Below are 27,982 nucleotides of genomic sequence, written 5' to 3'. Positions count from 1 at the left end.
TGTCCTTGCTTTTTCCGTGACTCTTGTACTCCTGAAAGTTACAATAACAAATTCAAAGTCATATTCATCATATTTGTTCCTCCTTCTCTATTTCTACTAATTCCTAGTGCTATGTTTCTGCCATATTCTCCAGTCCCTAAAATCTTCCCCTAGCAGACCTTTCCCCTCCCTAGCTCCACCTAACAATCCAACCACTTGCTAGGGTTATGCAAGTCTCTATATTGCCATTCATCCTGTCTTCCCTGCACATCCTCACTGCTTACTGGCCACTTTTGGCATTTTGTCACCTACTGCTGGGATTATTCAACAACCACCTGCCTGTTTTCCTGGCCGTGCAGTAGGCATTTTCTCCCTCAAGTCTTCCATGGTTAACAGATCATCTTTCCTAGAGGAAAGTTCCGATTGTTTTGTTCACCTTCCCCAAAACCCTTCCACATCTTCCCACTGCCTGGTAGTAAAGCACATGCAAACCCCCTGCCTGGTACACCATACATCATTCACCCTACCTTCCTTTCTGGCTTTTATATTCCACTACAGAATACTTAAGATACTCAAACTTTATGTCAGACTATTCCATTCGAAGTTGAATCTGCATGCCTGTTTTTAATCTCCTGCCTTTGTGTCTTTGCTTAGGTTGTTCCTCTACCTAAAATGTTCTTCCTCCTAGTTCTATTCATCAAATCCTAAGTGCATGTATTCATATCATGCCATTCATGTGATCTTTTAAAACTTCTGTCCTAAAATCTATCTTTTCATCTTCAGTGACCATAAATATATATCTCTATTATGATACTATCAATGATGATATTTAACACATCAGCACAATGCTACACCATGGTAGGTCAGCATTTATGTTACTTTATTTATAGAACATATCAGTTGTTCTGTGTTCCTTATTTGGTATGAATTGGTATTCTCAGTGATATTTCTAGTTCCCTAAAAAAACATTTTCTTCCTCTCCTCACATTATTGAAGTTTTATGAGGAGAGTTTATCCCATTACTTGGAGAGCTAGTTATAAATTACAGAAATTTGCAAAAGCAAAAGACACAGATTCTCAGCATTCATTCAACAAAATTTAAACACACACACACTTGTTCTAAGATTTGTCCAATGCTCATTGCTAGCTGCATAAGAAAGGTTCAAAGGAAACAGTCATACAAATACTAATTTATTTTAGCTGTGATGAATGCCAGTAATGAAACTGAGTATAATGAAGACACCATGGCAACAACAGTGCCAGAAGCCAGATTAGATCAGATAAAACTTGTTTTAGAAGAGGGAAAAAGATGATAAAGTTTTGAATGGAAAAGGGAAATGACCAAAGAGAGTAATATTTGCACAATAAAATATTTTGAAATGCCTGAAAAATACAGATGAGTGTAGGGTGTGATACAAAAAAAGGATTCAAGAATAACTATAAGATTTTACATCTATAGACAAATGAATAGATAAAATGTGGTATATACATAAAATGGAATATCATCCTTTTTTAAAAAGGAAAGAAATCCCATCTTACATTACAATATGAAGCTTGAGGATGTCATGCTACATGAAATAAGTCTCAGAAAGACAAATACTATCTGATTGCACTTATATGAGGTATCTAAAGAAGTCAAATTCATAGAAACAAATAGTAAAATGGTGGCTTCCAGGGGTGGGGGACAGTGAAAAGACACACTGTTTGATGGGTCCAGAGTATCAGATTTGCAAGAGGAAAAGTTCAAAAGATATTTTTTTTAATTAATTTACTTATTTATTTATGATAGACATAGAGAGAGAGGCAGAGGAGACACAGGAGGAGGGAGAAGCAGGCTCTATGCCAGGAGCCCAACCTGGGACTCGATCCTGGGACTCTAGGATCGCGCCCTGGGCCAAAGGCAGGAAAAGATATTTTTATAACAATGTAAATATACTTAATACTATTGATGCATACATTTAAACTACAATCTATACCATCTTATGGTTAAATGGTAAATTTTATGTGCTTTCTACTCTGATAAAAAAATACCAAAGTCCTTAGTTTGGCACATAAGGCTCAGTGCTACTTATGTGACATTCTTTCCTACTATTCTCTCCCTTGCATATTACATAACAAACACAGTGGCATTTTTATTATCCTCCAAATACACTTAGTATTCCTGCCATCAGGGTTTTGCACCTAGTTGTTCTGCTCTTCCCAGCTTATTTGTATTAATTGTTCCCTACTTCAAGTTCTGGTCAAATGTTATCTCCTCACAGAGTCCTTTGCTGAAAACTGAGTATGAAATCTAAATCATTTTCTTTCCCCTTATCCTAGTTGATTATTCTTTGTGGTATTTACTACCACCCGACATAGATATTTAGTTGCTTATTTACTGTTTTCCTTATGAAAATGTAGGTATCATTACAATAAGGTTTTTGTCTCTTTTCTTGTTTACTGTTTTACATCCAAATTTGGTAGCAGTTCTTGGTATATGATAGACATTTATTTAATACTAGCTAAATAAATCAATCAATGAAAGAGAAATCATTTTAACACCAAGAATAGAAGATAAGAATTGAGCCTTATGATTTGAGATGTTCTTCATTATTATGAATGTCCTGCATTCCATGTGTGCTCCTTTCTTATTCTACTGGAGTTTATAGACTGCTGTGAGACCCACCACCATCAAATGTGGTACCCACCTTGCTTTGCTAACAAAAATACCCTTAAAATAAGTTGCCAAAACTCAAGAATGGCCTGATATATAGGTAAGGTATTATGTCCACTATAAGAAGTGATTTCAAATAAACCTATCCTCTGCCTCCCAATCTCCACTACCTCTTCCAAAAAAATACCCTAGAAAGGGACCAATCGTTTAATTTTAAGTTTAAAAGCAGTATTTAACCTAAGGAAAGTTATTTTTTTTTAAGATTTTATTTATTTATTCATGAGAGACACACACAGAGAGAGAGAGAGAGAGAGAGAGGCAGAGACATAGGTGGAGGGAGAACCAGGCTCTGTGCAAGGAGACCGATGTGGGACTCAATCCTGGATCCCAAGATCACACCCTGAGCCAAAGGCAGGGGCTCAACCCCTGAGTCACCCAGGCATCCACTCAGGAAAGTTATTAACCTTAACTTATAGTCACAAGGAGTATAAGAGGAGACCATCTTTGAAAATAGGTTTTGAAGAAAATTATAAGACTTGAACTTTATACAGTTTTATAGGTTTATATATGATAATCAAGAGAGGTTATTTGGGAACAAAAGATAGGTTGGGTTTTATGTTACAGTTTCTAATAATTTCTCTTACACAGAAATTTACCTTCAGATCCTAATTTTATTCTAAATATTCTCCATGATTTAAAAGTTGATGTTAATATATGCATTATAATAATCTTTTAAATGCAAGAGTAGACATAATTCTAAACTGAATGATTTTGGATATATTTTGCAGGAATAAATGTTTGCTTTTGCTTTTGGACTCAAGTGGGTTCAATTCACTTTGCAAACCCCTTTCATGTTTCCAGTTCTTAGCTCCAGACATAATACCCTCCACAGATGGTGGATGTCATTTGATCCTGCCCCTTTCTAGCAAATTCACATATGTCAGCAAATGAGCCTAAAACAACTCCAGGTTTCAAATGCAAAACATTCGTAAATTACACTGATTCATAATCAGGACAACATAATAAACTACAATCTAGTCATTCTCCGTGGGCCTTATTCAGCAGGAAAAAAAGCCATAGAATGGAAGCCAAGAGAGGATGTTGAGCTTGGCTCTTCCAGTACTAGGCTTTTGGAAATTCAATTACTTGTCTGTGAAAAGTACTGGAATGACAGGCTTGGAGAATAAAATCTCTCATCATTTCAGGACACCAAATAAAAGAACAGACTAGCCTAACCACAAAGGCCCACCAAGAAACTGAATTCTCAGGAGCTTCCATTCTCAACCTTGAATGAAGCACTTTCATTGTCAATGAGTTATGTCTTCCACCAGTTCCCTGCCACCCCCAAACTCTGGCTGTCTTCTTTATTCACTTAATGAACTATCACTCATGATCTGAATTGTTATGATATAGGAGGGATTGTATGTAAGAGCAGAACATTTCTGTTACTGTAGTTATTTTTAAGACTATTTTTTCTTATAAATTGAGAGAAGTGAGGGAACTCAGCTGTAGAACTGAAAACCAGAAGTAGCATTTTAAAGGAGTTAATATAACTCAGGTCTCAATAGGGGGTCTTGTTTTTTTTTTTTTTTTTAAGTCTCTAATAGAAAAAGGACAGGAATAATGCAAAGATTAATATAAATAATTCTGTGACATTTATATGGAAATTATGTACATGTGAAGCATCAAATAAAATATTTGGGAAAAGTAAAGACTTTGATATTGCCTGTAGCCTTAATATGCTTGCCTTTTTGTATTTAAAGAAAAAATTCTGCTATTTCTGGAGAAAAAAATGAGTCAATCAGTTCTGCCATTTGTGCCCTTCCAAGTATTTAATTAGATAAGAACCAAGCTTTAAAAAAAAGCCAACTACCTGTCAAACATAGGTTTAATCTAATTTGAACCAGTATAGTTAGATGATCTCAGATTGATATTTCAAAAGCTAAAGAACTCAAAAAATTGTTGCAGTCATATATGGTCTACAAACAAAGATATGAAGCTGGGAGTGATGATCTTTATACCTAAGAGAATTTTGTGTAATTTTATAAACTCAAATTTCCAAATTTCAAATCTCAGGATTTTGCTTAGTGAAACTGTAAAAGATGGAGGCAGGCCTGTATTTTAGTACCATGTAACACTCTGTACTTCTGGGCTGTACTCTGTATAGTCTCTCAACTGCTAGATTATTTTTATTTTCCTCAAAGTAACAGCAGATATCTTGCAATTCTGAACATTTCCAACAAAAAACTTTTTTTTACATACTAAAAAAAGTTGCCCCTGAAAATTCTATCAATAGAAGGTTGGCATGTGAAGGACAAATGAAATGAATCTTTCCAATGTAAAAATACACATCTTTATTGCTTTCATTTTATTCCTTCCTATCCATACCACATAAAAGTACTTCTTTTTTATTTGAAATACATTCACAATTATTGAAGTTTAACAAAAATGTGTATATTACCTATGATATGGGTTTTCTAATCACTGCTTGAAAGAAAGAACTGCAGTGAAATAAATTATCTAAATAATGTCAGTTTAAGTAGATGAAATTGGGTAAATTTTGCTTTGTGAGATTCTAGTTATTTTATATTTTTGAGGATTTATTTTTGCCCAGTCTTATTCTAGAATGATTTGAGGCAGGTTAAAAAGATTCAGGTCATCTAGAAAGATACATTTTTATCAAAAGTGAGAGAAATATAATAAGGGAAAAATAAGAGCAGACAAATACAATGAACCCCAGAGTGATAGCCACAAATAATACAGACAGTAAAACCCTATAGGCAGTCATGGGAGATGGACCAGAATACTGATCTGTGTCCCACGTTTTCTAGCAGGTAACAGGAGCTGGAAAAGTTAAGAGCAAACTAGTTGATTAGGACAAAGCACAAATATTCCTTATAATAAGAAAAAAGAGAAATTACCATCTGTGTCCTTATAGATACTATGAGATTTGTTTAACAAACACCCCTCATATCATCCTTCAAATAAACACAGTTAGATGTATAATTGTAGAGTTTCCATATATCATACTTTTATGTGAGTAGATGACATTCAACAAAGCACAATTTAGTAAAAACCATTTCACCCAAGGGACTATATATTACAGTCCACAGAGAGTTCTCTCTGAGAGAACTTGCTTAACTCAGAGATAGATTTTATTGCAAAGGGGATGCACAGGCAATAAGTATGCTTTTCATGGCACCTTTTTTTTTTACAACTTTACATATTTTATATCTAAGTCTTCATCTCATTCTAGGCTATAAGCTTCATGACTATACAAACAACACTGTATAGCTAGGTTCTAGCAAAGTATCTTACCACACAGTAAGCATGCAAACATTTGCTCAATGTTGAATAAATGCTTGATTTTCAGGAATTTCTACAAATATTGTTCCTCTTGAGCATTTCAGGATTTTCTCTCTGTCAAGCACCTGGAGGGCAGGCAATGTATGCGATAGATCCTTGTGGAGATATATAATTAAAGCAATCAGTTGGACTCACTTGAGCTCCTTTCTAATCAAGCTAGTAATTGTAGGTATAGTGCCTGAAATTAGATAATGCTGGACTTATACAGCAACAAATTATCATCTTTCATTAAAATTGTGTACTACTAAGCCAACTTAATCACACTGGGGAATTCTGGGAGCAGGTGAAAAAGATGGATCTCAGAGTTATCCTGCTCAACGGGAGAGGCAACTAGGGTTTTATACACCAACTGCCATCTGTCACTAGTTGAGGGCTATCCCCAGAGGGATGTTGTTAGTTCCTTGGAATTTCTGGTTTGTCCTATTTGAGGGCAGGGCAGGATCTGGGGACCAGAGAAACTTCTCTGAATTGTTAAGGCCCATAGCCATAGGGGCACTATAGTATCTGCTACAAAAACCATGTTTAAGGAGACATAGTATATTTTTTTAAAAAGAAAGGTTAGGTGGAATTTGACAACCTTATCAAATAATATTCTACTGTTAGGCTTTTTCTGAGCATCAGAAAGAAACCTGAAGAAAAAGAAACAACTACATATTTAATTTATCATTAATTAATTAATTCTCTGTTGTCCTCATCCCTAAATTTGAAGTACAGATTCACATTTGGTGAGCCTGAAACCTGCCAGCAGAAGGCTTTTCTATCACCTGAATGGTAGTGATTTTACTCATTTGTCATTTAATTTCTTTATTATTTTTATTTGTATTATATCTTTACTCTCTCCTATTAGAATTTTTCAGTGATTTACTTTGGCAACTCTAGCTGGAAACAAGCTATACAACTTGAACTTTGAAGCACAATATGTGTTTTCTTCTGGCCTAAAAGTCTTAATCAATTAAAGTCAGAGTAATAGTTACCAAGCAGCTTGGAAAAGCAAGGACATCTAGTCTTCCAGTTAATGGTCAGAGAAGTCACATATGAAAAACAAGTATGTTTCATGGGCAAGCAGTCTTTCCTAGGAGTGAGTCAACAAAAGTAAGGTCAGCTTATCTGCATATACAATTAGTAAAACTTGAGTACAGAATATTAATGGTGAAAGCCAACTCAGTAACATGAAAAATAAATGAAACCTAAGGAAAAACATAAGGGAAATTAAGGAATTTTTACAAAGCTCTTTCTAAATTAAGCATGTTAGATATACATACTAATCCTGGTTATAGTGGGTGTAGTAGAAGAAAGCTGGTTAGCTCTCAGAGGCTACAAGATGACACATGGAAACGTAATTGTATCAATTAAGATTATGTTTGGCTACAACAGCCATAAATATGGAGGCTCAAGGGAAATAAGAGATTGTTATTTTTCTTTCTCATTTAAAAGAGATCCAGAGGTGAGAAGGATAGGTCTGTTGCAGAAGTTCCATGTTGTTATCAAGAATCCTGATGCCCATTTTTACCATTTCAGCATTCTACTGTATGTCTGCTATTCCCGATATTCTCATGCTTCAGAGTAACTGCTGGAGCTCCAGCCATCATTTTGAAGCAGGCTAGAATCTCCCTCCTAAATAGTCGAAATCCATAAACAGTCTTCCTTGAATTTCACATCCTTTAGTATGTTTCCACTGTGGTCAACATTACTTATCAAATGACTGCAGCTAGACTTACTTATTTTAGAAACAGAAAATTAGAACTGATAGAGCAGGTAGTTAGACATGAGCTAGAGGCAAGGGTAATGATAAATAGGTTATGCATTAGAAGCCTGGGGGCACAACATCCTGACTCTGTCCTAAGGGCTTTCAAGATCCCTCAACATCCTGGCCTGTGGCTTCTAAGACTCTGGGGCTAATAGACCAAAACTCACAGGTGCAGAACCTGAACTCTCCTCTTCCATCTCTGCTGCAGGGTAACCTCTAGACTCATTATAATGCATTTGGGTTGTGGGTTTGGCCCCCCTCCATGGAGGGAGGATGCCATGATGGTTCTGATACAAATCCCATAGAATCAAAAGCTCTCCCGCCTGACCAGTGGGAGGAGTCCCTACCACTGATTGGAAGCAGCCTCCATTAGAGACCATTCTGTCCATGACCCAAGACCCTGCTTACATAAAAAGAAAAGACACCTGCAGCCTCAGGGCAGTTACCACCTCTGGGCCTGCTCACTCTCCCATCTTGAGAGTGTACTGTGCTTAATCAACTACTTTGTGCTGGTTATCTTCCTTCTGTCTGTCTTTATTTGAGCCTGGATCCTCAGGCAAATCTTTTGTGGGGATCCAAGAACTGAGACCTCCATTCACCCAATGTAGACTCTCCCACTCATAGCAGAACCTAAATTTCCATAATTTTTTTCTTATTTTCAACTTGTATTTCAAGTTATTAACTTGGCTTTTGGTTTTAATATTTATTTTTATTCAAAATCCTATTACTATCATAGAAGGGAGAAAGTGACTCTTCTTCTAGGCAATTAATAGCTATTGTCTCTGTAGCAAAATAGGCGTAAGACCACCAAAAAGAGAGAACTTGAATGTGGCCATTAGCTTAGAAATAGCACAGTAAAAGAGATGAGTTGCATGGTGTCATTCCTTAGAAATTTTGACCAGCCAATACAGAGTCATTCTCCTTCATCCATCCTCATGACACCAGAAAGTACACCCAGTTCAGGTCTATGTTTTAATAGCACTGTGTTTGTGGTGCACTGACTCTATGCCCAGTTCTTTGCTAACTGATAAATTTACCCCTTGAAACAACCAAGGTACATATAGGTACTACTTTATCCATTTTACAGGTGAGGAAGTACATAAAGTGAGACGGTCATAGAGTTAGAAAGTGCTAAACCTATAATTTCAGCCAGACATTTAGAACTTAGAGACTCATTCCTCACCACTATGCTATATTATGTTTTATTTTTTGTATCTTGGACAGAACCAAGATTAGGGTAGAGTGGGTGAGATATATGCCCTGGCACAGAACTCAATGGGGGTGGGGATCCCTGGGTGGCTCAGTGGTTGAGCACCTGCCTTCAGCCTAGGGCATGATCTTGGAGTCCCGGGATCAAGTCCCACATCAGGCCCCCTTCATGGAGTCTGCTTCTCCCTTTGCCTGTGTCTCTGCCTCTCTGTGTGTGTGTCTCTCATGAATAAATGAATAAAATATTTCAAAAAAAACTCAATGGGGTGTCAAAACACTCAATAGTCAAAATAAATAATATTTAGATAAAGTATTTTTAAAAATATAGATGCAAAAATGTTTCAGATAAATAAAATAGCAAAATTTTAAATACAGACATAAATGTTTGAGTTGGGAAAATGTCGTATGACTTTTGACTCTATGAGATCTGATGAGAGAAAAATTGGTCTCATTAAAAAGAATTGCACATCACCTCAACCAGTGACATTTGGGGCTAGAAAATTCTTTTCAGGAAAGGGCTTTCCTTGTATTGTAGGATATTTAGTAACACCCCTGGAATCTTCTCATTGGATGCCAAAAGCACTTCCTTCAGTTGTGACAATTAAAAATGTTTCCAGACATTGCCAAATTTTGCATAGGGGACAAAGTCACTTGGTTAATAACCACTCACCTTGGTGCATCTGATTTATTTTTGAATTGTTAAAAATAATTTTAAGTCTTTTTAAAACTGTACTTTTTTTCATAACACATTCATCCCAGAAATGTGGTAAATGACTCTATTAGTGGTAGGTTTGTTTTGTACAAACATACTAAGCCAATGCGATGAATTCATCCTTTGCTCACTGTAATTTAAAAAGTCCTCTGTGGCTTGATTATTTGCTATTTGAAGAGTAGAGGTGAGCTCAGGTGAGTTGAAGCTGAATTTTTCATCATGCTATTATTCCAACATTAGATTGCAATTAAATTTTACATCTTTCTTACCTCAAACATCCTTGTAATTCATAGCTAACATTCCAATCCCTCATTAAATAGACAAGCAAACCAGATATTAACAAAAAAAAATAGGAGCAGGAGGAAAAGAAGAAGAAGGGGAGGAAGTGGTACGAGAGAATAAGTGGTCTGAAGGGCCTAGGATAGTGCACATAACCATTCCTGCTGATATAACAGAAAGATTCTGTATGGGTTTTGGAGGTTCACTGACCCTACTTCAAATCTTGACTCCTCTCTTTCTTTTTTCTTTTTTAATTTTTTTATTGGAGTTTAATTTGCCAACATATAGCATAACACCCAGTGACTCCTCTCTTTCTTAACTGTGTGATGTTAGCCAAGTTACTAACTTCTCTGTAAAGCATGATTAGTAATTCAAGCCTCATGGGTTCTATGGAGATGGAGGTAAGTGTCTAGAATGGTGCTAGATACAGATAGGCAACACATTAGTTTCCATTGTCCTTTACTATTTATGTTCAGATAATTTCTCTCCTCACTGGATTTGAAACAATTTTTCATATGCTCCTGAAGCATAGGAATGTGATGTAGGATAACATACTTTCTATGCAAAATCTCAATGCAACAAAATAATGTCTGTGGCCCAGGAAGTTGTTCTTATTTCTGCTTGCTTGATTCTTATGCTATTTTGTAACTTATTAATGACTAATTAGAAAAACTGTCCTGCTCTCTGGACCACTGAAATAAATAGAGTTGGTACCAAAAAATCATGTAAGGTTTCCAGAAATTGGAGGTGGGGAGAGGGGTAAGAAGAGGAAGCTGCCTCAGTATTAGTGTCCTTGTTAAAAAAAAACCACACACACACACACACACACAAAAAAAAACTACCTCTAGTTTAGATAACTGATCCTTGGTTTGTATTCTTTAACTATATAAATATTAAAATATTAAGTGTAAATTCTTTATAGAAATATTTCAATGTCTACCTTGTGATGTTTTTCATAATAAATGTCTCAATGGTCCATTTTTTTTCCTTTTCTCATTGAGATTCCATTGAGTTAAATCTACTTGTAGGTGTTCCTCAGAGACGGTCAATGAGAAAATATACCTTTGGTGTGGAGTCTATCCTTTTGCAGTGCTTGTTTACGTATTTTTCATTTAATGTTGAATAGTGTAAGTTAAAGTCATTCAAACTGTCCCTCACTATCTTTCTTTTCATAACTTGATTTCAGTTTTTCTATTCCAACTAAAAAGAGTGCAATTGCAAATTTTCTACTTAATGGTGTGCTTTTTAAAGATAAAATATAATATGCTTAAAATTATGCTGTTTCCATAAATAAGGAGACTTCATAAGTGGGCTAAAACATTAAGCAGTTGAAATAATGCCATCTTTTCACAAAATTCAATGTCCTGTTAAATAATCTGTCAAACTCCTTCTAGTAAACTCAAATTATTTACAAACATTGAATTTTTAAAAATACATTTATCTAAGGAAGCCATAAATAACAAGTTCAATTTTCTTGAGTAGTCAATGCATTTAATGAATCTGCAAAGTGTAGACAAACTATTTTACTTGGATTATATTGCACAAGAGAAAGAGATCATAACACGTGTCCCCAGGAAACTACTCCACCAGCACAGTGGACTTTCATTATTGGGAATCAGAAAGAACCCTAGAAGCTTAGATAAATAAACAAGACTTGATAATCAAGAGAGGTATTATACACCATCTGTTACAGTTTAGGTAATCAAGGAAGCAGATTCTAAGATGGAGATTAGTAGAGGGGAGGATTATTAGGGAGTGCTCCTGAGATCAGCACTTGGAAAGGGAGAGGGAAGGAAGCCAGAATTTGACAGGAGAACATGTTGGGCTGTGGTGCAGTCACAAGGGAGGCCTTAGCCAGCCATATGGGGAGGTCTGATTCAAGGATGACCCTTTACATTTTTAAGAATTCAGGTCTGGAGGCTGAACCTTCATATTTCCATGTCAAAGAACCATGGCTTTGGGCAAAGTGGTTCTTCTCAATGAGGCAATTCTGAAGAAGGCTGACCACTGAGATCTGGATGTTGGGCACACATAGCAGCTAGATCAATATGTCCTTCACTCTCCCAAAGGAGGTCTGAGTGGCACGTCACAGGACCTATTATTACTATGCTTTTTAAATTTACGTTTTTGTAAAAACCATTTTTAAGAAACACTATTAAGTAAGCCCTTAAATACCATCATTAAGGGACATCTGAGTGGCTCAGTGGTTGAGTGTCTGCCTTCAGTTCGGGGCATGATCCCGGGGTCCTGGGATTGAGTTCTGCATCAGGCTCCCCACAGGGAGTCTGCTTCTCCCTCTGCCTATGTCTCTGCCTCTCATAAATAAATAAATAAAATCTTGAAAAAAAAAAAAAGGCCCAACATTAATATCTCCATAAAATAAATAAAATGAACTATTTGAAGAAACAAAGCTGCAAACTAGAATTGTATTTTTGAAGGTATCAATGACTATAGTTATTCCCCAGCCAAAACATTTGACAGATGGAGACGCTAAGGTATCATGTGGTAATGGTTTTGTCCTGGGTCACAGGGTTGGTTAATGTAGACTCAAGTCTCTAAGCTCCACCATTCTTTACCCTATAATAGCCTGCACATAGTGCTTTCCTCTTGCTCTCTACCAAATCTATTTGCTAGCAATCCTAAATAAAAATAATCTATATAAGTTGGGGGAAAATAAACATATATACAAAAACCATGAAACTGTGGAAGATAGATTGGCCATATTATCATGATTAAACCTTAATGACCTTTCCAAGAATACTGTGATTACATCCACTCCTTTCTTCATCTTCCTAAATGAAGAGAGATGTGTGGTAGTAGGGAATGGGAAGTAACTTCTTTTAGTTGCCCTGAGTTGTCAGAGTCAGGGAAACTGCTAATACTACATTTATCAGCTCTTGTGAATTGCCTAGATTTCATGGGATCTATTGTGTGCTGTGTTGGGTCGGTATTTGGCTGGATTATTAGACATAGAAGAGAGCAGTGAAGTTGGTCACTCTTACTTCCTCTAGATGTAAGCCCCCCTGTGAGTTCTATCTCAGGAGTTTTTTTTTCCTGATATCATATAAACAGATTACCCAGGACACCTAAGGATCTCTGCCAAAGAATACATTTTAAGATCTTTTCTCAACTCTACCTTTATATCTGGCCTTGGTCTCTGAAATTAAAACATTCAAGAAGAGATGGAGGTATAATAATTATGGCTAGTCCAACCTTCTTACCAAAGAGAATATAAAAATTGAAAACAACTGCAGATCCTCCTGAAAGTTTGAAATGCAATCAATAGTATATTCACCATTGGCTGCCATAAAAGTGTCAGGATGATCCAGTAGAGAAGGAAGAATGGTCATGGATTTTCCTGCCTGCTGACTGGGTTGTATCCTATCAACCATATTGATCTTTCCAGCCCACATCTCCATTATGGAATCAAGTAACAATTCAAATTAGTAACTAGAGGTCAGCAATTACCACAGCCCCTCCTGGATAATGCAATAGTTCCCATTCTTTCCAGACATATGCATGCTGTCAGTGATAGTGATGATGGGCCTACAGATGATACTGACTAGTCAGGTTGGATCCAGGCCCCATTCACAGCAAAGAGTCTGACAAGTTATAAAATTCAGAGCGGTCAGAGATCTGTGAAGTGGAGGCTCTAGCTTCTGTTTTTCACTTAGAAATTTGAGTGCCACAGGCCTGTGGCAATGTTTAGTCTTTAAAAAATTTAGTCATGTATACATTATGAATCCTTTTGCCCAAAAACTTAAATGTAGTGTGAAAAATATGAATTAAAGATGATTCCCCAGTCAAAACTCATTTAGAAGGGAGAACCATGGTTAATTCTAAGGCAGGAGTCATCCTACATAAAATAATAGGTCAATCAGACTTTTCAATTTGAATTATGATGTAGTCTTTATGCTGCCATCCTAGGTCAAAGACCAATAGGCAAGATGCCCAGCTAGTGTGCTGAGGTTGGCAGGCTGTACACAGAGAAATTGCTTAAATTTTAGCTCTACAGATTCAGTCACTTTTACTAATTTAATTTCAGGGTCTTCATTGACAGGTGATAGTTTTAGACACAGTTACCATTATTCAGCACATTTCACAAATTCTATTTCTATATAGTGAGGCTTGTTTCTGGAGGTAAGAGAGTTCAAGTCAAATGAGTCAAGTCCATTTGCCCCCAAAGACTCTTTCCACAGGCCAGACTCAAGTGGGCCCCAAATTCTTGAGTTTCATCACATCAGTTCAGCAGATATGCTGGCTAACTAAATTTTAAAACAAGGGTGCAAAAGGTAAGTCTCAAACTAATCTGTAAGATCCTCTAGCTATCTCTAGCAGCTATGTTAGGAGAAAATTTAGTCAATGTATACTACTACAATCCTTTAGTTTAACCTGTTTGAGATAATTAAAATGTGAGTAGAAGGAGAGAAGCATCTTAATATTGACACCTTGATTTCTGTGAAGCCTATGATTGACTCCTAGTCCTAACATCCTGTCTCTGACTTGAGAGAGCCTGTTGCAAAAAGACAGCAGAATATTGAGATCTTGACTTCTCTACAATAGTGCTACAGAAAATACCCATGTCTACTTCAGTACTTCATAAGGCTAAGTTATAAACATTAGGATGACTTTAGAATTATAAAACAAGCACAATCTAAATTTTAGTTTGTCTACAAGTCCCATAATATCTTGGAGTTCTCTCCATTAGATCAGTTCTCTCTAGTGTACTCTACTTCAATATCCTACATTTTGCTTTATAGCATTTGGCACAATACTAATGCATTTGGTGGGATTGTTTATTATATGTATGCTTTCCCCCAAGAGGTTGCTTATTTTGAAAACTTTTATATAGCCCGGGTATGGCACACAGTCTAGCACAAAAGAAGTGTGAAGTGTGAAGAACAGCTGTGAAGATGAAATATCTCCAATAAAGTGTTGAACTTCACTGGTGTAATCCAATCCTGGTAGCTTCTTTCTTATCCTTTTAATTTTCAAATTTCATATAGTTGTCACAGACAAAAGAAAAATACACATGAGGTTACCGGTTGTGCACTATGATTAAACTTTTGACTAAGCTAGAGCTCTTTTTTTTTTTTTGCTAGAGCTCTTTACATTTGAAAGTATCCTGTTCCAAATATTCTCAATATATACATTACTCAGCATATACACAGGAACCATGTCTGATATACAGCTGTTTCAAAGTATCCCTGCTTGATTAGCATCTACACATGATATGGCTTCAGTCAACTACTATTGAAAAGAAGATACAATTTCTATCAAGAAAACTTATTCACATGGATCATTAATGATTGGTCTTGACAGAGTCACCATGAACTAACACCTCAGTAGAAATAAAAGGCAACACATGCTTCTTAAATAAACAAAAATACAGAAATGAGTCTGCAGTGAAGGTTTACATAAAGATCTACAAAGGATCATTATGGATTTACAAAAACAAATTTCTTTACACATGTTAAGTAATGCAAAGCAAGTTGTGTATCCTTTGATTCTAAAATAAATGAAAGAAATCCTAGTATATATTTTTAATATATTTCCTACTCAAATATATCATGCAATACCTCATTCTGTGGCACAGAGGCTTGTTTATAACAAGTCTTACTCATCTGTAGAATCTAAAAGGGTCATCCTATAGCGTATTCCTATTATTTCTGGGTTTGAAATGAAAGCAAGAAGAGGAGGTTTAAAAAATTCAATTCTAATTCTCATCTTCCTCTTCCTACTTCGTTTTAAGCTTATCTCCAAAAAGAAAGAGATATGGGGTAAATTGGATTGGTTGTATGAATAAGGGGAAAAGAGAAAAGAAGGCAAGTGCTTTAGGTGAAAGTAGCGGGAAGAAGGCAAGAGAGATTAAGATTACATTTTTTCATGTGCACCATATATTCATGGTGACAGACAATCAGACCATGAGGAAAGATGTTGTCCTGCTGAGTTAGCAGATCTTCACTTGGTGGGGGCACTGAATACACAAACTTCTTCACACTGAGGAGTTAAACCATGCATACCAGCTTATCTTCTGGTTCAATGTGACCATCTTTTGAGTAAATAGAGAGTGAGGCTAAAATCAATCTATGGTTTCTGTCTGTTGGCAATACCAAACCTGGATAGAATTCTACTTACTGAATAATCTACAGAGGGAGAAAGAATAAAATAAGACCTGTAAAAAAATTCCTGCAGTAAAAAATGTAAAGAAAACCCATTCCTTTAGAATCAAAATCAATGTGACATTATTTAGAAAAAAAAGCTTCAAATTAGATGTGATCAATTTATCTATCTATGGGAATATTGCTGAGCCATAAAAAAAAGAATGAGATCTTGCTATTTGTAACAACATGGATGGATCTAGATGGTGTAATAAGTGAAACAAATCAGAGAGAGACAAATATCTTATTATTTCAGTCATAAGTATAATTTAAGAAACAAAACAAATGAACAAACAAAGCAAAAAAGACCAAAAAAACCCCAGGACTCTTAAATACAAAGAACAATTTGGTGGTTGCCAGAGAAGAGATGGATGGGGCAGTTTGGTGAAACAGATAAAGAGGATTAAAACTATAATATCATGTGAGCACTGGGTAATGTATAGAATTGTTGAATCACTAAACTGTACACCTGAAATTAATATAACACTTTATGTTAATTATACTTCAATAGGGATGCCTGGGTGGCTCAGCGGTTGAGTATCTGCCTTCAGCTCAGGCAGGGTGTGATCCTAGAGTCCCAGGATCAATTCCCACATCAGGCTTCCTACATGGAGACTGCTTCTCCCTCTGCCTGTGTCTCTGCCCCTCTCTCTCTCTCTCTCTCTGTCTCTCTCATGAATAAATAAATAAAATCTTTTTTTAAAAATTATGCTTCAATAAAAAATTAAACAGAAAAGCACATTAAGCAAAAACAAAACAAAGAAAAAAGAAAAGTTTCAAATTAATAACTATATTATTTAGAAGAAAGAATCTATAGAGTTTGAATAGAAAATTATATAGAAATAATAAGCTAAAATTAAAATATGGGACTTAAAGGGAGAAGAGTAAGGTAAGGAAGAATCAAAAAGGAAGCTAATAACATTAAATTTAAATTTACAATGGCATTAGGGAAAACTAAATACATAAATCAGAGGAATAACTTGAAAAGCTCTCACTAAAAGCAACTAAAAAGGGCAGACAAAAGAAAAAGCTGGGAAAGGTCATGCTTCTTAAGAGGGTTGAGAAGAGTGAGGAACATGAGCACTTGGAACAGAAGAAATATGAAAAGACATATTTAAAAAATATCTCAACTGGAAAAATTTAGGGAGATCTAAAAAAGGATCATAACTTTTTCAGGTGAAATTAGTCAAAAGAGATGATGCCTTGCCAGGGCAAAAAACACATGTGGAAAAAAAAAAAAACAAAACCCTACAAGTTCTAGGCAGAAAAACAGTTCCTTATGGAAACAAACCTCAGACTTCCCATCAAAAAGGGAAGAGTGGAGGCAAAACTATAATCCTTTGAGACAATGAGATGGAATAGAGGAAATGTTTATGCCTTCAAGTCATCTTTCATTAGTAAAAAACAGAAGTGAATTCTCAAATACATTAAAACTCAAAAAACATCATAAACCTTTGTTTGAGACCATAGATTTAACACCTACTCTAGATGACTTAGAGGTGAGAGAAATTTCAGAATTCAAAGACACAGAAAATTTTGGAGTTATTAAGAACTATTATTACCTTAGTAATTAAGAATAGCATGTAACATTTATTGGGTGCTCATTTTGTGCCCAGTACTACATGTGACTTATCTCATCTTTACTAATACCTTTCACATAAACATTTTTATCTGTTTATTTACAGTCAATACATTGAGTTAGAACAATCCCCCAAGATTATTATGGCTTATAAATATCTTGCTTAAAATTAGACTCACAATTTTAATCATGACACCAAAGCTTTTCCTTGTTATGTTTGAATTGCAACATCAAGTTTAGATTAATTAACTGTAGCCTGGTGTCAAAACTTGGTACAGCTCTTTCTGTATGCATACTTCATATAATGTCTATGGCCACATATAGCCGCTTTAAACAATAAAGGAGATATTGTTCTCTTCTAGAACTTACTAGTCATGGTTAACCTATATATAGCATTTACCAAGTGATAGGCACTCTGCTAAGCAGTTCACACATATTAATTCATCTATCCCACTTTATCCATGTGAACAGCAAAGCATGGAGAGGTAAATAACTTGTTCAAGCTCACTCATCTTGACAGACCTGGATTTTATCTTAAACCCTATATACTATTGCTTTCATTAAAATGGTTGGGACATTAAGGGAATTTTTCTTTACAAAATCATAATTATGTAGAAAATTATCAAAGAACTTGAGAAATTATTTTTCATATTTTTAAATCTTACATTGAATAATTTAATTACTTGCTTTCATTCACTGAGAAAAACTAACAAGTCAAACTAATCACAGAAATATCCTAAGAAAGTCCCAAAGGATATCTTATTCCATCAAAAAATAACTTCCATGATAACCACCCTTCACAGTCAGAATATGAAAGATGGGGGCGTCTGGGTGACTCATTGATTGAGCATCTGCCTTTGACACAGGTTGTGATCCTGGGGTTCAGATCCAGTCCCGCATCAGACTCCCTACAGGGAGTCTGCTTCTCTGTCTCTGCCTCTTTCTCTGTGTCTCTCATGAATAAATAATTAAACTCTTAAAAAAAAAAAGAATATGAAAGATGATGTCAATATGCATAGGAAAAAAAAAATTGAAAACGCATTAAAATGTAAAGAGTCTGTATCTGTTCATGGAATTCTGGATGTTTTCTTTATTCTTCCCATGTTTTCCAAATTTTATAGCTTTCCCTCTAAATTACTATAAACTTATGCGTGTAATATAGAAGCACAGCTAGGTTAAAAATTATGCATAGAAATACTGAAAAGAGGGCAGCTGGGTGGCTCAGTCAGTTAAGTGGCTACCTTAGGCTCAGGTCATGATCTGGGGCCTAGATCAGGTTCCCTGCTCAGTGGGGAGTCTGCTTCTCCCTCTTCCCCTCCCCCTTCCTCTGCTCATGCTCTCTCTCTCTCTCTGTCTCAAGTAAATGAATAAATCTTTTTTTTTTTTTAAAGAAATACTGAAAAGAAAGATAACAATGTTATGAATGTTTATTCCTGGATAGTGAAGCCATAGATGGATTTTTCTTTTATTATTATTTTTTTAATTGTTCAAATTAATCACAATCAGGATACCTTATTTTGGTGATGGAAAATCATTATTTTTAACAAAAAGAATTACAGCATATCATTACAAAAATTTATGCATGGTGGGTCATTCTCAATAGAACAGACTTCACACATGTCACACACATTCAGAATCTGCTAAAGCTCTGCTATGTATCATGGGCAACTTTTTGGTCTGTTCCATTTTTTTGTGGTTTACTCAGACTGTAAACACCATTTACAACGGCAAACCTCCTAGTACAGTGACCCACATTAGAAAATTCTCAGAGGTTTTCAAATTTCAAATGTGCCATATTTTAACTGAAACCTATTCAGATAATCTTTCCTATATATAATCTTAACATTTTTTTACAAAGGAAATAATGAAGCAAAAACTAAATATTACATATTTATTTGTGTATTTAAAATACTAACTTAAATTCTAAAATTACCTAGAGTAAAGCAGTTAAAGTAAAGTTTATATTACCAATTCTAAGTAATTTACTCAACCCACAGTGACATATAAATATAGTTTTGTTTGAATTTTTAAGATAAAAATTATTTAACAAACATTTATTAGTGATTTCTAGGCATCAAGCACAGAGTTAGTGGAAGAGAAATATCTTATTTGCCATAATTCTATTAAGTGAAAAAAAATAGCCTCATTTCTCTTTAATATTAATTATTATGAATGAAGAAGACATACAAACATTCTAAATAATTCTAAATGCTAATATGCTATTAATTGAGGAAATTCTAAATAGAATATTTGAATATTTGTGTTGAATTAAATATCAAGCATACCTTTAATCATGTACTAGTAAACATGCATTTCTCCTTTATCTCATTGCACAATCATCACTTACTAGCTCAGAAGTAATATCCCAGGGGACATTCTTCCATGACCCAGAATTTACTGATCAGTTTGGCATTAAATAGCCTTGAGATGAAGAATCATCCAAAGTTAGTTTCAAAGTGCAAATTTGAGAATAGTCCTCATTAGTACTCAAGCAATTGGCATGAGCTTGCCTTCCATATTGTGGGTGATCTCCCACATTACATAGGATCTGTGGATAAGGCAATCTACATAATTTCATTCTAACACAAAACAAGATCAAAATGAATGCTTTGAGAGTTTGAGACTAGAGCATGCCTTGAATCTTAATGATGAATTTGGACATTAGAAAGGAAAAGAAAGGCTGGGAAGAGAAAAGAGGGTGGAAAGAGGTAGTGGTCTGGTGGCTGGAATAATATTTATTTGACGTGACTATGTATTCATTCATTTTCCCATTTAAAAATATTTTTTGAAGCATCTAGTATGTGTCAGGGACTAAGGATGCAAAAATAAGCAGGGCAGCCAGGCTTCTAGTCCCAAAGCAATTCAAAATCTCCTACTTAGCAGATACAGAGATTGCAAGCCCTAGTTCCTTACCCTAATTCTTTTTACCTGAAACTGGAAATTGCCAATTAAAGATAGGGCACCTAGTTCTTTTGAGATGCCCTTAAAACCATGGTCCTTCAAAAGAATCTTTGAAAATAAGCTAAGGAAAGTTTTATTCCAATTACTAACTATGATGCAGCTCTTTTTAAAGAAAATTGTTCCAAAAAAAGGAGGGCTGGTAGGAGCAACCTTTTTGGAGGTGACGGATAAGTTTATGGCATTGATAATGATCATGGTTTCATGGGCATGCACTTTTCTCCAAATAAATGAAGTTGTACACATTAAATTCCTACAGTTTTTTATATGTCAAGCATACTCAAAGCAGTTTAAAAAGAAAGGAAAAAGAAATAAAATTGGGCTGATCCTTGTTGTACAGTTCAAAGATTTCAAAATGTATTAGAAATATCTTTAAATTTCACTGGACATAATGATGTCCTACTTATTCTGAGTTCTTTCCTCAGTTCATTCTTCCTATTGTCAGAACCAGGCTATCTGGCAAACTAGCATGTCTGATAATGTAGCTCTCCATTAAGACCATCCCAAATCACCCACTACATAAAATCCTTTGTATTTCTTTACTTTTGACCCTATGCATCCTGAGCACTCATACCTATGGACTACTTACTTTTCCTCAGTCACACACTGCTCTAGTCCACCTGCAGGTTTTTTCAGACACAATCTTCCTCTGATACTATCTCTTTCTGCACTTTCAAACTGTTATCCTAGGGCCACCTTCTCCAAGAAATTACCCCCAAGCCTCTAAACAGAATCATCTCCTCCATTTGTCTTAATTTCCTGGAATATGATTTAACCTTTCCTTACTTCCATCTTTCTTCCTTCCCTTTCACAAAATCCCATTTCACTTAAAATACATACGAACTCCTTACCATGATTTACTTGATTGAACCCTGTGGCAGGAACATACTAAGAGATCACCAATGAGTCATGCACTTGTATGTCTTCCTTGGAGTCCAATGGAAACTGTGATTTGCTTCTAACCAATAGAATCTGGCAAAGACAATAGGATAGTAACTCTCTAATTATATCACATTATATAAGACTCCTTCATAGCAGCCTGGAATGAGAGATACTCTTGTTGGCCTTGTGGAAGTCAGATACCATGCTATGAGACAGGCTGTATGAAGGCCTTATGGTAAGGAACTTTGGGTGCATTTAGGAACTGAGAGTGGCCTCTAGTAACAAGAAAATGGGCACCTCAGTCCTGCAAGCACAAGGAATTGAAATCTACCAACAACCATGTGAGCTGAGCCCCAAAAGGAGCATGCTGGCCAACATTATGAGTGGAGCCTTGCAAGACTCAGACCCTGGGTGGAAGATCCAGTTACACTGCACCCAGACTCTAGATCCCTGGAAACTGTGAAGTATATAGTAAATATATCTTAGTTTAAGTCACTAATTTTGTGATAATTTGTTATGCAGCAATAGAAAATGAATACAAGCCCTTAACTATACTCTATTACTTTTCCTGACCCTCTCCCCTTGTATTACTTAGATCTGGACACTCATGCCCTCTTTTTCTGATCCTCACTTCAGGAACTTTGCACATCCAGATACCTCTGTTTGGAGCACTTTGTCCTCACTCATCCTGCAGCTGGCTCCATCTCAACTTATGCCATTGCATTTTAAGTGGCCCCTTATCAACTTGTTTGGATATTCTGTCTCAATGTGATTTCCCTCCATCCCATTATGGTTTAGTATTAAATTTGTTTCTTTTATGGAATTGATCAAAATATACTATAATTTAATTATTTATTTACTAACATTTATTTCCATATTTCCACTAGAATATAGGATTGTTGAAAGAAAGTATATGTCTTCCTTCTGCATATTCAATATCTAGCTGGACATACAGTGAGTTCTTAATAAATATATACTAATTGGATAAGTAATGATAGAGGTAAGATCATGCAGATTCTTATAGATAATGGTTAAAAGTTTGCAGAGTGTTCTGTAGAGTTGATAATTGCCATAGTAGTGAGACACATTTATTATTTTGGAGCTAGAATTAATGAGCATGATGATGGGTTAAATATGGAGAATGAAGGAATAAGAATAATTTATTTATGTTGAACATAGATGGATAGGTAAGTAGGTAGGTAGAGGATTCTAGGGAGCAGCAGGGATGCATGTACAAAATAGAATTCACTGGAGTTATTGACTGTTTTGGAATTAGAAAAGGAAGGAAGTATGCAAAATAATAATCTAGGTGGGTCCCTGATCAGTTAAAATTCAAAGTACAGGAAGAGAATGAGTCTTTCTGTATGTAAAGAGATATTTATGTAAATATATTTTCAAGTATTGTATGACTTATTAGAAAATTATAATTGTAGCACTGAGAACAGTGTTTTGTTAACAACAAATGTTGAATAAATGTTCTTTAATTTGAATCACTGAATTAACTTTACATATGGTTTGGCTTTTAAAGATTTAATATAATCCATTACTAAAAAGAAATATTAGAAAAATTTTATTAGAATTGGGGGAAGTATTGGCAGGAAAAATTATTCAAGAAGAAAATATAACAGAACAGCAAGCAAGTTTGGTCTAATCCAAGGATGCCTTGGATTATAATGATAATATTTCTATAATGTCTCTGCCTGCCCCAAATTTTAACTTGACTCCATTATTTGGTATTGATGCCTCCTTATTTTTTTCATTTTATTAAAATTAGTGAAATAAAAAAGGTCTGAGGTAAGAGTAGGATTTATAAGGACCAAAACACACTGAGATTGAAAGCAAAATATTTCATAAATTACCTCATGGATACACATCTTCCCACAATGCAGTTGAAAAAGAACCAAAAGGGATATGGCACAATTTTGCTTGGGAACGTGCTGATTTAACTAAAATGAATAGTAGTCAGCTTCATGCTGACCTCTGATAATTATGGGTCATTGCCAATAAAACCAACTGCAATACATTGATACTTTATGATATATATATATATATCATATATATACTTATATATATATTATGCACAGTGTGTGTATATATCTTACAATGAATGTATATGTTTGCATATGTGTGTATATATATGATATATTTATATATCTCACAGGGGATAGATAAATATCCTATAACATGCAAAGATTGTGTTGGTAAAATTTGTATGGTTTGACAATGAGTTTGGACCTAATCCTATAGGCAATGCAGAGCTTGTAAAGTTTCCATGAAAGAGACTGACATGTTCAAAATTGTTTTTAACAACTGTAAATAGAGTGCAGAATATTTTAGTGCATCTTATTTCTTAACTATTCTACCAACACCCAGTGACATGCAATGATCAATTCTGAGATATGTATTTTAGTAAACATTTCATTTTAATTAATTGTACTAGAGTCACTATTGTTTCCATGCTAAAAACATCTTTCCACCCTTGCTTTATGACATTCCTTCATGGTATGACAAATGATGCCCCGGGAAGTGCATATGAAACCAATCTTTAAAACTGAAGAATGAATGAAGTTGAGTGATTTGGAAGATATTACAAAGATGGAATTGACAGAAATTGGTGAGAATATAATATGAGGAAGGAGGAGCTATCGAGGATGACAACAGGAGTTCCAGCTTGGAAGAAAGGGTAAATGGTGAATTCATGAATTGAGATAGGGGAGGGGCAGAGTACAGAAACAAGTTCAATTTTAGTCATAATGAATTACCAAAATTCTACTGGTAGAATAGCAACACTGTTTTATCTGAAATATTTTAACTATTTGCCACCTAAGAACAGTAGTTCACAAAGTTTCCAATATATTTGTATTTTATAGCAGACAAGGTGATTGAAAAGAAAGATAAGCAAAGAATAGTATATATTTCAATTTACTCAATTACTATTTATTTAAATATTTTTTTAAATTTTTTTTATTTATTTATGATAGTCATACAGAGAGAGAGAGAGAGAGGCAGAGACACAGGCAGAGGGAGAAGCAGGCTCCATGCACCAGGAGCCCGACGTGGGATTCCATCCCGGGTCTCCAGGATCGCGCCCTGGGCCAAAGGCAGGCGCCAAACCGCTGCGCCACCCAGGGATCCCTACTCAATTACTATTTATTATGTAAAGGTCAAAGAATAAAAAACTACATCATCTAAATAATATGTTTATAATGTATGGATCTTGCCCTCAATATAATAACTAGACGCGATGGAATATTTCAGCTCAATAAAATCAGTGCACTACAGAAGCAGTCTAATAATCCGTAGTTACTCTGATTATGATTAGCCTCGGCCTGAGCCTATAAATGCAAAACCAAGTTAAGAACTGTAAGTATGAAAAACTGACAAAAAACAAATCCTAAGCATTTTGCCTCAATTATACAATATTTCAGACAAAAGTAGAGGTATAATAATTTTCTTATTGAGTGTTACCAAAAGTCAATAGGCAAATAGATGACACTCTTGAAATACCTACTGAATTTATTTGTGTATTATTTAATTCATTATTCTCATATTTATGCTGCCCATGTGAAATATAGGTTATTAAAGTTATTTTTGTGAATATGTCTAAACTATAACACATCTTCATATGTCCTTGTTACTCATGCACATATCTATGATTCTACAGCTACATGTGACAGTTAATGCTGATACACAAAGCTTTCGTTTTCTTGGCTCAAAGCATACAGTGATACTATGCAAGTGATCTAATATGTTGAAAGAAATCTTTTTTAAAAGCTTGCTCAATGTAATCTATTACTTTTGGTTTAATTGAACTTGGTTCAGTTCAGTTTGCAAATTTAATCTTTTTGTACATTAAAATGTGTCTAAAACTTGAAAGGTACTGGCATTGTATTTCCAACTGTCTGGTTACTATTTAAATATAGCAGACAAGAAAACGATGAAAGTAGACAAATCAAACTTAAATTAACAGAGTCTGACTAAATTATTCCTATTAAAATAAATGTTTCATTATTTTCAAATGAACTTTTTGCTTTTAAATGATACTATGTGAAATTATTTATGATGTTTTCAGTGAAGGAATCTACATTTTATACCTTCCACTATAAGGAGTCTATAATGAATGAAACATTACAGACAAAGTGAAGTTCATTTCAAGGGCACTTTCCCACTGATAGACTGCTCACTGCTGACAGCAGATCAGTGACTCATAAAACTGCTATGCTGGTGTTCACTTGATACTCTAATGGTGATGCATCTACCTTGTTATCCTGTTCAATAATGACGCTAATATAGAGTGTGAAAATTTGCTAACAAGATCCACCTGAAGAAATGATTACCTCTCATAAAAATGTATGATTATGCCGTTAATGATATTTTGAAAGGTTTAATGGATCCCTGGAATCCTACCCTGTAAATAGCCAAACTGCCACTCATTTTCTGAGGAAAAGTGGGTGAAAGTCAATCTTTGGCAAGGCTGTACAAAAGACAACCAACTTCTTTTAGATGTTAAATGCATTTGTCCTTGAACTCCAACTAGTTCATAAATATTTCCTTTGATAGATATTTTTCCTTCTCACATATTTCTTTGTGGTTAATGGTGTAGAACTTTTACTCTTTTAAATGTCAAATTATCATTTCTTATACATACTTCTTGACAATTGCTACTAAGTATATTGTTTAGAGTTATTTGCAGAGTAAAGCAAAACTGTATAGCTACTATTCTATCAAAGTTTTATGTAAGGATTTGTTTCCTTAAATCAATTTTTGTTCTCAGTATGGCTGCATTATAATATGCTGCTAGAAGATTATTATGAAATGTCAAACATCTATTATGGTCCATATTGCTTTTCATAATAATATTTATTTGTCAAACACCTACTGTGAGTATTGCATTGTATTGTGTATTATAGCAGTATAAAGAGAAGACAAGCTCCTGACCCTGAGGAGACTGTCATCACTCTCCTGGCTGGGTAAAAGTAAAGGCCGATTCCTCTTGAAAACAGAAAAAGGATAAATAAAATGCAAATGAATGGAAACAGTGGTTATTGGGGATTAAGAGTGTACTTACCTTGATGAACATCTAGGTGATATGTGAAATTGTTGAATTATTATATTGTATATCTTAAACTAACATAATACTCTGTTAGCTACACTGGAATTAAAATAAAATAAAAATATTTTTTAAAAATAAAAGATATGTTATTATGATACATAAGTTCCTTGATACCTAAGTAGAAGGAAAAAATCATGTATCTATTTTTCTAAACTCAAAATTTCATCTTTATTTTTCTACATTAGAGTAAACCTAGATCAGCCTTCAGTAATTTGGCTATTGGGAAATTAAGGTAGATCTGTATACAAATAAATAGATAATTTAGAAGAAAATTCAGTTTATCAAAATTAACCCCAGGAAAGGCTTAAACAGATAAATTTTAATGGAAGAAATGAAGTTGTAAAGGAACTACTTCAGAAAAACATATCAGAGACAAACGGGTTCATTAAATAATTCTACCAAACAGAGATCAGTTAGAACATTAAAGATCAAAAACATTCAAATTCAGTTTACAAAGCAAGGATAAAATTGATACTAAAATAATAGACTAATATTAATTATGAGTATTGCAAATATTCAAAATAAAATGAGTAGATTCCAAAACTACCAACAATACATCTTGTCTGTTAGGAAGTGAATGTTGTGTACCCCTTCCCAATATTTATGTTGAAGCCACAACTCTCAATGTGATGGTAGTTAGAGATAGAGCCTTTATAGAAATAATTAAGATTAAATAAGGTCACAAGGTGAGGACACTGATCCAATAGGATTAGTGTACTTGTAAGAAGAGACACTAGAGAGCTTGTTCACTCTTTTGCCAGATTTAGTAAACTTTCCACCACTTGGAAAGTTTTCTTTTTTTTCAGGTGGCCACATCAATGAATATTCATGGAAGTTAATAAACAGATGAAATAACACATGAAGAATGGGTGTTCAGGTGGCCACATCAACGAATATTCATGGAAGTTAATAAACATATGAGTTAACACATGAAGAATGGGTGTGGACAAGTAGAATGCATTCCTGACGGGAATAGCACTGTGAGAAAAAAAATATAGAAGTAGACCCACTAATGAGGACATTTGTATGGAACAATGAAGGTATTTGGGAGGGAGGGGGGCAATCACTAAGTGTGGCCAGAAGAGACATATTCCTCTTTGTCCTTGAAACTGCAGGTCATAGACCCCCAGTGTTTGGGGATCTCTGAAGTGTCCAGCAGAGCTCCCTATAAAGAGATAACAACCCATCTTAGAGCTAGTTCACATAGGGTCATATGAATATTAGAGTATGACATTCTCTAGCAATATTTAACCTTCTGCATCACCAAGGGCAACCTTCACCATCTCTGAGCACTGGAGTCATCATGTTCTCATTCCTTACACACAATCCATTGTTAAGTCATAG

The 27,982-nt window shown here is 34.9% G+C and overlaps 1 long non-coding RNA gene across 1 annotated transcript; it reads right to left on the bottom strand.

The window, feature by feature from the left end:
• Positions 1–27,955, bottom strand: LOC112655989 (uncharacterized). The gene is made up of 4 exons (XR_003134008.2): positions 27,891–27,955; positions 6,973–7,070; positions 5,951–6,093; positions 1–31 (listed from the first exon to the last, which is right to left on the bottom strand). It is a non-coding gene; the product is annotated as an uncharacterized LOC112655989 (long non-coding RNA).
• Positions 27,956–27,982: the final 27 nt, after the last annotated feature.

The sequence above is a fragment of the Canis lupus genome, chromosome 22 (assembly GCF_003254725.2).
Source record: "Canis lupus dingo isolate Sandy chromosome 22, ASM325472v2, whole genome shotgun sequence".
Taxonomy (NCBI): Eukaryota; Metazoa; Chordata; class Mammalia; order Carnivora; family Canidae; genus Canis; species Canis lupus.
This window is presented reverse-complemented; position numbering and strand designations above follow the sequence as displayed.